The following is a 12,915-nucleotide window of genomic DNA, read 5'->3' on the forward strand; positions in this document are numbered from 1 at the left end:
AACTAGTAATTGGAAACTAACAATTAGTAGCGACACCCTTAGTTGGGATCAGCTCTGCTGTTGGCTATATGACTAGGCAGAGGGAAATTAGTGTGCCAGAGATGGCCCAGATGCCAAATAGATGCTTTAGCCACTCCTGGGTTTCAGCCAAAGCAATGAAAAGAACTTGGCATTCAGATAATTTTTAACTAAAAGTCTTTATAGAGACATCTGGGCCACAGAATAGATCAATCTGATATTCCTGTGGCTTTTCGGCCTTTAGCATGTTCATTTCTGTTTCATCCTCCTGATCCTGCATCTGGGCATCTTTGGAGATGGTGTTCTTAGACCACCTCTTTGAGCTAATTTTCCTCCCAGAAGCCGACGGCTTGCTTGCTTTCTGGTCCTGCTCTATTCTATACATATCATGCCTCTCTGTGTCCCTGATTGTCTGCATTTTCAGAATGCCTGCATCTTAAATGTGGTAGGGAGCCAGCATACTTGTGGGAGAATGCGAGAGAAGGAAGCAGAAGCTAGCAGGACCTTAGTGGTTGGGTGCTATCTCCGAACCAGTTCTGCATCATTCTGAGAACATACAGTTTGCCTGGTACCTGAAAAGAGTATATTCAAGTTCTCTGTCCTAGGTACTTGCTAAAGAACATTAGAATGAAAGAGAGAGAGAGAGAGAGAGAGAGAGAGAGAGACAGAGACAGAGACAGAGACAGAGACAGAGACAGAGACAGAGAGACACAGAGACACAGAGACACAGAGACACAGAGACACAGAGACAGAGACAGAGAGAGACAGAGACAGACAGAGAGACAGACAGAGAGAGAGACAGAGAGAGACAGAGAGACAGAGAGACAGAGACAGAGAGAGAGACAGACAGAAAGAAAGAAAGAAAGGAAGAAGGGAAGAAAGGAAAAGAAAGGAAGAAAGGAAAAGAAAGGAAGGAAGGAAGGAAGGAAGGAAGGAAGGAAGGAAGAAAGAAACTAGAAGTGTGTTAACAGTAGCACTTTGCAGTGGGTACCAGGAGAAGAAACCTCCCTAGATTGACCTTCTGTTTGGTTGGTCAGCATCCCACCCCACTCCCTTATTCCCATTCCATTGAATAGCTAATGGATGGGATACTGCTCAAAGGAGCTTCAGCAGACTTGATGGAGCATGCCAAATGCCTGCTCTCTAATCCGCTTACCTCATGATTTTCCAGGAGTTCTTGGCAGGGGGAGAAGTGTGATGTTTAAGCAGTCTTTCCTGAAAGTGTGGCTTCAGTTTCTGTGGCATACACAGCTTCGGGTGGTTTTATAGTCTTAATCCTTTTCTTTTTCACCCTTCACAAGAGGGTCCAGATGGTCATTCCAAAGTATTCCAAGAAACTGATCATACAAGTGAACAATGGGTGGGTTTAAACTGGTGCTCTGAGCTGTTTTGTTAGAGAGACCGTGTACATCTTAGATAGTTTTAGAATTTTGTCACAAAATAAATAGACATTCTCAACACTTTCACTGTTCTACAAACTTAACCAAATTTGTTTTTATACCAGCATTAAAGTTTGATTCATTCTATGACAGCGGCTGGGATCTCCTCCAAGGCAGTGTTGATGCACCTGGTTATGCATCAAATATATTTCTCACTCTACCCTGCTATGTACCAAACTCAGAAGAGAACTGAGTTGGTTACCCAATGTCATTTCAGACCAGACAAGGTGTTCTCTTTGTAGATCACACCCATATTCCCTGCTCAAAAATGAACAATTTCAAAAGTCATTATCAGTATATACTCAAAAGATAATATGTAACTGGTTTGTGGAGTGTTATTCAAATTGTAAATCTAATTCATGTTCGCTCGAACTATTTCAAATGGTTCCAAATTAATAGTCAGAACTATACTGTAATTTGCTGTCAATCAAAGTTTAACACCGTGAGTGGGGAAGCTAGTGACTACTCAGGGACACTTCAATTAGAACAAGCCCCAGAGAAACCAAAAGTAAACAGATGACTCCTTCCCTTTAATTCACAGCTCTCTGCCTTCATCTAGCTTCTACCTTCCTTGGGAGCACCTTCTGTGTCCATAAATGAAGGAAGCTGTCAGCTTACAAAAAACCGGTCCTTCCTAAAAAGTGCCCATGGTGATCATGACACCATTCTTGAAAATCCATGAATGATTGGAAAAACCTAGGAACTCATCATGCAGTAGCATAGCAGGTTAAGGTAGACACTGTAGAGATCTCACAAAGTATTTCAGAGGATATTTAAGAAACCCATTCCTTGTTAGAAAAGACAGTGGCAAAGAGGACTGTGAGGCAATACACACTGAGTCTTCCAGCCCCAGGCTTAGAGGACGTGGAGTTCATTTCTAACACGTTAGCTCTTGTCATTTAGCCTCTTGGATTCTCATGTGTAGGAACAAGGGATTCGCCGTTTCTAGGTGTAGCACACTGTTGTGCTGAACAGTTGAGATAGTTTACGGTAAGCTAAACTTAGTTTCTCAATACCAATTGCCCATTGGTCTTGGCTTTCCTCCCTATGGGTACTGAGGAAAAAATCTGTTTCTTCTTGATAGTAGGCATCCTGTGTGTCCCTACAGCCCTATTCCTATAACGTAATATTATACTATAGTACTATAGTAATAGCACTATAATAATGTGCTATTATATAGAGAAATTTTTCTTATCTTAGAAAAATGTAAAATAGGAGTAAAACATAATAACCATGGTATTCACAGTTTAGTGTATAAATTCTGGTTTACTATCTTTATACACAAAAATTTGAGGAGAATTAAGGTAATGGTATGCATATTGTTTAAAACTAGCTATTCTGAGATAATAAGTAGTAAATGTGTGTTTACAGACTATTAGATTTTCTTCTTCAGTATCATTTTTAAATTTATATCATTTTTGTATTATTAGCCCATATAATGCTTACTCTATCCCTGATGTAGAGCACTTATATGTTTTATTTTTATTTTGTGTTTGTATGCCTGTGTGTTTGTGCAAACACATTTGCACATTAGAGTATGTGTGCACAAGCATGTAGAAGCCAAAGAATAACTTGGGTGTCATTCCTCAGTGTCAAATACTATTTTTGTTGTTGTTGTTGTTGTTGTTGTTGTTGTTGTTTTGAGACACAATCACTCTCTTGCTTGGAACTTTCAAGTAGTCTAAGCCTGCTGGCCAGAAAACCCCAGGGATCAGCCTATGTCACCTTCCTTACTCTTGAATCATATACAAGTGCCACCTTGTGGGGCCTCTGGTTTTTCTAATGGGGGTCCTGGGGATTAAACTTGGGTCCTTGTACTTGTAACACAGCACTCCACTGACTAAGTCACCTCCCTAACTCAGCATTTATAAGTCTTTAATATAAAAGTATAACTTCTATGTCCTAGTTTACATGTAAGTATCTGCTGATTGTCACTGTGGACTACCAGTTTACCAGAGGCTGAGGAAAGGAAAGAGGGCAAAACCAGGCTGTAGTAATTCCTGCCCCGAAGGAACTTATATCCCTGTAGCTTAATATATGGTCTTCTCAATGCCCTTTTACTCCTCCAGAAGAGAAGAAGAATAGGGTGTGGGAGTGGATCTTATTCTCTGCACAGTTCTTGGGATTTCTGTGGAAAAAAAATCCCCCAGAGTACATACTCCATGATCACAAACCCTTAGCATCATCAACTTTTAAATACTTTTTTTATGATTTCTGAGTTCAGTAAATCAACTCTTCAGTCACACTGTTGCTTCGATTCGATTTTCTTTTCCTAGATTTTGTTTTGTTTGAAACAGGGTGTCATTATGGAGCCAAACTCTGTAGACCAGACTGGTCTCGAATTCAGAGCGATTCACCTGCCTCTGTCTTCAGTGTACTAGGATTAAAGGTGTGTGCCACCTCACCTGATCTTAATTTCTAGTTATTTAATCAATATTCAAACAAGTTGAATAAAAAGTTGAATAAAAAGTTGGATAAAAAGAAATGAAAATGTCCTTTCACAAGCTACCGAAACTTGAATTGGAGCCGGATGCTATTCGGAATTCATTCCACCTTTCTGAGCTAAGTCAGATCATTTGCTGCTTCTGCCCGCTGTTTCAGCACGTGTTACAAGGTGTTCAGAATGTGGAGTGCTTTCTTTTACACCTGAATTATCCCATTGAAAAGCCTTTGACCCCGTGAAAACAGGTTGTAATAGGGTTAATTTAGTTATTCAAGTTGTCACGGTGACTTCACTCCCAATTATCTTACGGTGGGAGGTGCTTCTCTCAACCTACACATTGTTCGAATGTAGCTGTGTTTAATAGTATGTGAAGAGAGTGACTATGTTTAGATCTGTTTAACTGGGTAGCACGTGATCTATTCAAGACCTCCCAGCATGGAACATAGCTACTTGTCTCAAAGCAGGAAAACAGCCTGAAACTATGTCCAGTCCTCAAACATACAGGCAGATTCCTCTGGGAGCTTCCCCCGGCTCTGTCATCAGAGATAGTGCAATGGACACATGACTGGATGGTGCTTCACATTTCAATAGTGTGGGTCTAGGACCTTCCAAGGCAGTAGTCATTAGCCAATCAAATTTGCCCATGGCCCTGTCCTGCCTATGAGCAGGACCCAGAGTAAAGAAGACTTATACATGATACTGAACAAGTAGATTCCATTTATTCTCTAAGGATATATGAAGGTTCACCTCATGGTGCTTTCTCCCTCCTTTCTCTGGTCCTGTCTTCTTCTTTTGGCCACACCCATTTTGACCTCTCTTGAGATGGTGGGGCTGTTCCTGAAGTAAGTTAAGGTCATGTGGCTTTGTAATGTTACTTATCCATGAAGATACTTATGGTCCCCTCCTCTGAAGTATTTAATAGACCCTAGTTTGAAGCTCTAAGGTAATAAATAACAACAATAAACAATTCTATACTATTTATAATGCCAGGATCTTGTTTAAACACTTTTTAAAAATTGGTTCATTTGATCCTTAAAACAGACCTATGAGAAGAGTATTATCTCAAGTTTGTACATTAGGACACTGCAGAGCAGAGGTGTGTCCTGTACTAGGTGACACAGTTGATAGAAGAGAAGGGAGAATCTTTCGCAGCTTAGAAAGCCCAAGGCTGATGATGTACTATGGTGGAGCTTGGAGCCTTTCTTGTAACTGATAGGCACAACCAGACACTAGCTATTTGAGAAAACACAATTCCAGTCCTCTCACCTCACGATTCAGAAGTCACATGCTCAGCAGAGATTTGGAACTCATGGTGATCTGTAGGGGTAAGTGGGAAAAGGGGGAGGGAGAAAAGGATGGGAGGAGGAAACAGGCCTAGGGCAAGAGTGAGGTAGAGATATATCCAAATCCCAAAATCTCTTCTTGAGATGGGCAGGAGTAAGGATCGTTTTCTCCCTGTTCTGGGCCTGCATGACCCAATGCACATAGCTTTGTGACCCCTACCTCCACTACCATTGAAGTAGTCTTGTAGCCTGGTGGCCAAATTATAGGTTTAACTTCCTCTTTTTTTCATAAGGGCACATCCAGCAAGTACCTGGATTTCCTCTTCATGTAAATGAAGCATTCCCAGCTTCTCTGTGCTAGCCAATAAAGTACTTTCACCTCAAAAACTCCTACCCACTCCCCAAGGTTTATAAAGTCTTTGTTACTCTACCCCCACCCTGCCCCCATGCATCTCCAAATAAAAAGAACTGTGACACTAAAAGCTGTTTTGGAGAAGGCTTCTTTCTCCCTCCAGGCTCTCAAGACTACTGAATTCCTGCAAATCCTGCCCAGACAAGATTTGTTCTGTCCTGGAGTGCACTGGTGCCTGAATATCCCTGGAGCCATAAGCAGAACCAGGCTGTGGCAATTCATCTGCTTTGGCCTCAGCCCTCAGCTGTGCTGGGAGAAAGGAGTGTGCCACCACTTGGGGTTGAGAAGATTGTGAGCTCTGAAGTACATTGATCTTTCTCCCTCTTCCCTATATAGCACCATGTAACACCTTGTGAGTCAGAGACATTCAAGGTATGCTTGTTAGATGAGAAGAGTTCTTTGTTATGTCCCTGAAATCTGAATAGTCACTGGAGATTCAGAAATGTATGAAGGTTAAATCATTCTTGTTCCTCTATCTGTCCTCTAGATATACTAAAGGTTTGGTTCTCATCAGAGCTCCCATGACTTCATTATTTCCCAAAGAAAACTTGAGCATTTCTTGGGCTTATTAGTTTATTGAAGAATGCAGAGTATTGTGACTTGAGTAAGAATGGTTCCCATAGGCTCATATATTAGAAGGCTTGGTCATTTGGGAATGGTGTTACTTGACAGTGATTAGAAAGTGTGGCCTTGATGGAAAAACTGTGTCACTGGAGGTGGGCTTTGAGGATTCAGAAGCTCAAGCCGGGCCAAGAGTCCCTCTCCTCCTTCTGCCTTCAGATCTGAATGTAGAACTCTTAGATATCATCTCCACTTGAATGCTGCCATGTCCATGCCATGAGAATGATAGAGCTTACCTTTGAAGCTGTAAGCAAGCACCAATAAAGCAAGTGCTTTTTGTAAAATAGGAGTTATCATGGTCATGGTATCTCTTCACAACAGCAGAACACTACTAAGACAGAAGCTGGTATCAGGGAGCTGGGTATTGCTGTGACAGGCACCATGCTGCTTGTTGGCAGAATGTGGACTTTGAGACTTTGGATTAGGAAAGCGGTTGAATACTTTAAGCAGGGTTTAATGGGCTGTGCTAGCATAAACACGGAAGACGGTGATGCTAAGAGCAATGTAGATTGTAAAGATCCAGCTCAAGAGATTTCAGAGAACAAGAAGGTTAGGAAGTGACCTAGAGACTGTTCTTGTAATATTTTAGTGAAGAATCTAGTTTTTTTTCTCTCTTGTTAAAAAAGTAAAAGGAAGGAAGAGAAAAGAAAATGAAAAAGAAAAATTGGCCTGAGGCTAAATTCAAGAGTTTTGGATTAAAGGCATTGGCAGAGGAGGTTTCAAAGCAATCTAGTATTGGCTCTGCCTTGTGGCTATTAGTGGTTACTCTTACACAGATCTATAATGAAAGGGAGCAAGCTGAGCGAGGGAAAAAACAAAATGTACAGTTTGGAGAGAAAAGGTCCAACAGGAAGTATAATAGAGCTAATTCCAGTGCTCAAGGAGATAGAAAGTTTAAAGAAAAACCTGATCCTCAATAGAATAGCAGGAGTGGTAAGCTCTGGGCAAGACTCCATGCAGATGAGCTTCCACCTTGTGAAAAGGAATTAAAGAAAAGCTGAAGTACTGAAGAAAACCATCAAAAGCAGAAAGCAGATGCAGATGTACTTGAAAGAGAAGGCCATGTTCCAGACCCAACATACAGCAGAACTTTGCAGCTTTGGCCATGTGCTTCCGACTTTAGAGTCACGGATACAAGAAAGGGTTATGGAATGTCCCTCCATGACTAAGGAAAACCACTGAGGCCAGGCATGGGGCAGGAGTATCCCTTCATGGAAGTCCAGAGAGGCCATTGAGTGAATCTGTGAAGATGAAACTTGAATTGTATTGGAGATCCTAAGATGTTAGATTGGCCAGAGTCATGGGATACTTGCCAAGGGAAGCTGCCAACATGAACTGGAGCAAGCCCAAGAAAGAGAAGTATGCTGCAGTCAACAAAGTTGAAAGGTGTTGTAGATCTCAAGAGCGCTGTGATACCAGACATGGAGACACAGAATTTAAAGATCACTCTGCTGGCTTTCATCTTTACTTTGGTTCAACAACTCCTCAGTGTGGGGCTTCTCTCCCTTTTGGAGTAGTAATGTATACTTTGTGCCATTGTATGTTGGAAATAGGTGGTCTGGCTTTTAATTTTGATTTTATAGGGGGTAGGTTACAATTAAGAGATTGGCATGAGGGTTGGGGATTTAGCTCAGTGGTAGACCGCTTGCCTAGCAAGCACAAGGTCCTGGGTTTGGTCCTCAGCTCTGGAAAAAAAAATAAAAGAGATTGGCATGAACCTCAGAAGAGATTTTGAACTTTGGACTTTTAAACAGCATCCAGACTGTTATAGACTATGGCAGTGATTCTCAGTCTTCCTAATGCTACAACACTTTAATACAGACTGTCATGCTGTGGTGACCCCTCCCATCATAAGATTATTTTAGTTGAGACTTCATAATTGTAGTTTTGCTACTGTTATGAATTGTAATTAAATATCTGTGTTTTCCGATGGTCTCAGGTGACCCCCTGTGAAAGGATCATTTGCCCTCAAAGGGGTTGCAACAAAGAGGTTGCAAACCACATAGACTATGGAGACTTTTAAAGTTGAACTAAACACATTTTTCATTATCACATGGATACTAGTCTATGGTGGTCAGGGAATGAAATGTGGTGGTTTGAAGAAGAATAAGACTTTTAGGCTCATATATTTGAAAGCTTGATCATTAGGGAGTGGTGCTACTTGAGAGGAATTAGGAGGTGTGGCCTTACTGGGAGAAGTGTGTCAATGGTGGTAGGCTTTGGGGCATCAGAAGCTCAAGTCAAGCCCAGGGTCTCTCTCTTCCTGCTGCCTTCAGATCCCAAGTTAGAACTCTCAGTCAGCATATCTTCCTTCACTCCAACATGCTCTGTTCTGAGGATGATGGACTAACCTCTGAAACAAAAAGCAAACCCCAATTAAATGTTTTCTTTCATATGAGTTCCTATGTTCAAGTTCATAGTGTCTCTTCACAGCCATGGAACACTGACTAAGACAAAGAGATACACAGGTATCAAATCCTAACTCATCACACTTCATGAGCTTCCCAGCTACTGTTGTCACTGTTACTCATTTTCATACTTGTGTTCCTTCTACAAGAGTCTGTCTCTCCTCTTCCCCATTCTTCTCATTCTGGCCCTGGTTATCTTACCAATACTAATCAAGTTGATGATATGCTGGTTGCATCATAGCAATAACATTAATAACATCAGACTCATCTGCCATGTGCATTCACCCACAATCCCAATGCCAACCCCATAAGACAAACATGACCAGCTCCATTTTCTGCACCTTAATCATAAAGAAACAGGCTGTAACACACACCAAGTAGATCATAATGCTTTTTTAGAAGGCTGCGATTTGAATATTTGTCTCAAAGTACTCTTTCCATTCCAACAAGCAGTGTTCACACCATCTCTGCAAAGACAGGTCATCTATAGCAATAGGAGCAAGGGAGGTCAACAAAGAGTTCAATTGTGTGAAGAGGTCCACAGTGGAGCTCTGAGGATGACTGACACAGAAAATATTTTACAGGAATTGACTCTTGCAATGGATTCTGATGTCAAGTATCCATTAACACAAAGAGTCATAGGGTTACATTATAGGAGCCAAGAGGAAAGAATGGGCCCAAGTGAAAAGAGTGGATAACTGGGTTTAGTTCTGAAGGACTCATTAGGAAGAAGTCAGAATGGACTACTAGACACAGAAAAAAATGGATGAATAAACAGTTAATCTTATTAGAATAATTGGTGAAGAAACATAGATAAGGTTTGAAAAATGAATGGGCTGTTTGGAAATGTAATATCCCTTCATCCCTCTTCTTACTAGGTGGCTATTGTCTTGTTGCAGGACAGAAGTATGATGCATAAGCACCACCTGCCCACCCTCTACTCACACTAACACTGTGACAGTTGCCTTACCCTCACCAATCTTGTTATCTCCAACCACAAAAGACATTTTTAGGTTAATAGATTTAGACCAAAATATGAGTGATAGTTCAATTAATGCCATTTCTCCAAGGGTATTAACATCTTTAAGGGAATAAAATAAAAATACTAATCATCTCATATTTTGGCTTTCCTATTGGCTCTTAATAAATTACCACAAATGCGGCAGCTTACAGCAACACCTGTTCTCTGTCTCGTGGTTTCTGTAGGTCAGTGCCCCAGCATGGCTCAGCTGGTTTCTCAACTGAGGGTGTCAGAAGGCCAAAGCCAAGGTGCTGGCCAGCTGGGCTCTCGTCTGGAAGGTCTGGGAAGGGATCTACTCCAAACTCATCCTGTCATTGACAGAATTCAGTTCTTGAATTTAAAACTGTGAACTCTTACTCCTAGAGGCTGCATGTGGCCCTCCTGCTCCACAAAGCCAGGGAGAGAATGTTGAATTTGCTTATGCCTTAAACCACTGAATTAATTTTGTGCTAACAGCCAAAGGAAAGGCTGTTTTTAAAAACCTTGCCTGATCTAATCGGACTTAGTCATATGATTCCTGAGTTTTAAGATTAAGTAACTGAGTCTTCAATTTCATTTGTAAAATCCCTAGGTACCGTGGTAGTCAGATTAGTACTTAATGAAATAACCAGTCAATGAGGATTTCAGGAGCCATCTCCCATACCCTAGAACTAACCTAAATCCTTCACCTGAAATGGGTGCTTTCTTTCCACAGCCACAGCCACAGGCAGTAATATCTTCGTGGGATACTGGTGCCCCCTTTGCCTCACGTAAGATGTTGAAGTGGGAATCAAACCCTGACCCATAGCTCCATTTCAGCAGCTTGTAATGTCCAGGCCTTTGAAGAAACCCTTTCTTCCCTAGATACCACTGAGTTGGATGAAGCAAATTACTATCTTTCCTTTTGGTTGGAATTAGTTGGAGCAAGTGTTTGGAACTGGCAACTGCAAGTGTTGCGATTAAGAACTAGGGCCGGTTTCTCCCTCCATCTTTCCCAACATTTATCACAGAGCAGTTCACACCACTCACAAGCAAGGCACCACATTAAGTAAACACAAGAAGAGAAAATTTGCTTCTAGCCTCAAGAAGTGACATGACCCTAAGTTTCAGATTGACCTTGTGTTTGGGAGAGTAGAAGATTGATTGAGTGGTTGATTGATTGATTGACTAATTGATTGCCCAATCATGCCCTTTCTGTGTCCTTGTCTGTAAGATCAGTTTTTTCCCTAACCTTTTACTTGATATTAGTCTCAACAATGTGGGTTACCTGGGCCATAAAATGCTTGTAGATTTTTGAAACCTGACAGTGGAGCATTTAGTTCCCAATCATGAACTCTGGATCTACAGAAAGAATAATCCCAGATACAAGGTGAGAAGAGGAGAGATCGCATGGGACAGCGCTGTGGCTCCCTTGGGCCACATCTGTGGACCAGCCTCGACTGTGTCCAGATGTTCAGAGTATCCATTTTGAGGTTTTTAAAAATGTATCAGTAGATAAGACATATAAAGAGAACCCAAGTAACTTTACTACCAGAGGCCAGATATTTTCTAACAAGACGATTTTGAGAGAAGGAAGGTAAGTTGGCTAAGATTTATGGCTTCATCCATTTGGGAGATTTCAAGGGTAAGAGGCCTTGACTGCTTTTACCATAGCCTACTTCTCCCTCTATTCACATTCTAACAGACCTGCCAGCCTTTTCTGGCATCAGCATCAGATTTTTCAATTAAATAATAGAGAGCCAATAAAGACAGAAACATGATTATGCGGGTTATTCCCATACATCCATTAAGGAAGAACAGCAAAGCATGATCCAGCTGCAAACATCTGTAGTAAGAAGTCTTGGGACACCAAGCAGTTTTTGTTCCAGCCCCTGCCCCCAACTATTTCAGAAAACAACAATCTTCCAGGGCAATAAATAAGGAGAGAGAGAGAGAGAGAGAGAGAGAGAGAGAGAGAGAGACTAGCTATATAATGTGTACTGTCCATCTCCTGAGATATTAAACCAGAGTTCCTTCTGCTCACATCCCACACCTGTCACCAAGTGTCCAATAAAGATCCTGTTTACTGCAGGCATGTCTGGAAGGAGCAGGAAGAATTTTTGTCCAAACCTCCTTGGGTAGGCTAAGAGAGGGGCCAGTCAAGCGGCTCCTTTTCAGGTTATCCCTGGGCCTGGGTCACAGAAGGCCACTCACTCATCTGTGGCTGCTAAGTCCTGTCACCCTGAATACTGATTGCCAATATTGTTTCATCTACGGCTAATGCCAATCTCAGCATTTGGAGGAAGGGACATAAAACAAGGAATTTTTGCCACACACTTATATCTTCTTCACCTGTCCCTGAGGTAGTAAAGGGAATTGCCAGGATAAATTTTCACAGAGGCAATGTGGGAGGATGGAATGTAGACAGAAGTCAGTCACAAGATGTCAGCTCACACCTTGTCTGTGAGTGGACACTGAGTGACTCTGGATCAAATTCTTAACTTCCCTTAGGAAGTTCTATTGTCTTTCACACAGTACATACAAGGGTGAGTGAGGCAAGCTACCAACTCCACCGGATTCTTTTTTATTCTTGGATAACGTATGAGAATAGGGGTTTGAGGTGGTGAGAAACCTTCTAGGAAAATATCCTTTCTCTGAAGTCCTGTGACCAGAGAACATGAGTGTCAGAGCCAGTTGGTCATGGTTTGATACTGCTGCTCAGTGACTACGTGAATTTTACCAGGTTACTTAACATTCACCTGTGAAGTGAGGTTAGACTTCCCATCAGAGCTTGTGGCCATAGCGATAGACAGATATGAATATGTTACCATCAGTCTCTCTATCTGGGGCATTTCTGATTATGTTATCTGTGATTGCCTTGCCAGCCCCCTTCCCGGCTTCATGCCATATACCTGAGACGGCTCAACTTAAAATCTTACTTGGGTCCATGTTCTTAGTAGTTTCCACAGTAATTTGGCCCTATTGCTCTTGTAACCATGGCAGCACAGGGCATCTCGGGAACACAGGATGTGGTTTATTGGCTTACCTTATAGTAGATAGGAAGCAGAGTGAGAGCGAGAGAGAAAGGCCCAGGGGCCAGCTATACTCTTCAGGAGCACATCCCAAGGCCCTGGCTCCCTCTTCTACATCCCATCATGTAAAGATCCACCACTTCCCTGCAGCAGGAAACCCTGACCAAGCTCTTAGCACGCAGGCCTTGACTTTTCTACTGTGGCTTTTGTCTGAAGTTTACATTGATTGTTAATTCTGTACCATATTAAAAATGTCCCCACATCACCGAGACGGTACATG

General features: G+C 41.8%; 2 long non-coding RNA genes across 4 annotated transcripts in view; one reads left to right on the forward strand and one right to left on the reverse strand.

Annotated features, from left to right (window-relative positions):
- Positions 1 to 12,915, forward strand: part of LOC103695057 (uncharacterized) — a 150,615-nt gene that overhangs the window by 92,242 nt on the left and 45,458 nt on the right. The gene's annotated exons all lie outside the window — the stretch shown is intronic.
- LOC102555110 (uncharacterized) overlaps positions 1 to 12,915 on the reverse strand; it is a 40,329-nt gene that overhangs the window by 24,536 nt on the left and 2,878 nt on the right. The window contains exons 3-4 of one of the 3 annotated variants that reach the window (XR_010061234.1): positions 8,407 to 8,569; positions 7,756 to 7,901 (exon numbers count right to left, since the gene is read on the reverse strand). This is a non-coding gene — a long non-coding RNA (uncharacterized LOC102555110). Of the gene's footprint in view, positions 1 to 1,174; positions 8,570 to 12,915 lie in introns of those variants that run through there. The other 2 variants (XR_010061235.1, XR_590625.4) reach the window with 2 other exon arrangements.

Source organism: Rattus norvegicus, chromosome 1 (genome assembly GCF_036323735.1).
Source record: "Rattus norvegicus strain BN/NHsdMcwi chromosome 1, GRCr8, whole genome shotgun sequence".
Classification (NCBI taxonomy): Eukaryota; Metazoa; Chordata; class Mammalia; order Rodentia; family Muridae; genus Rattus; species Rattus norvegicus.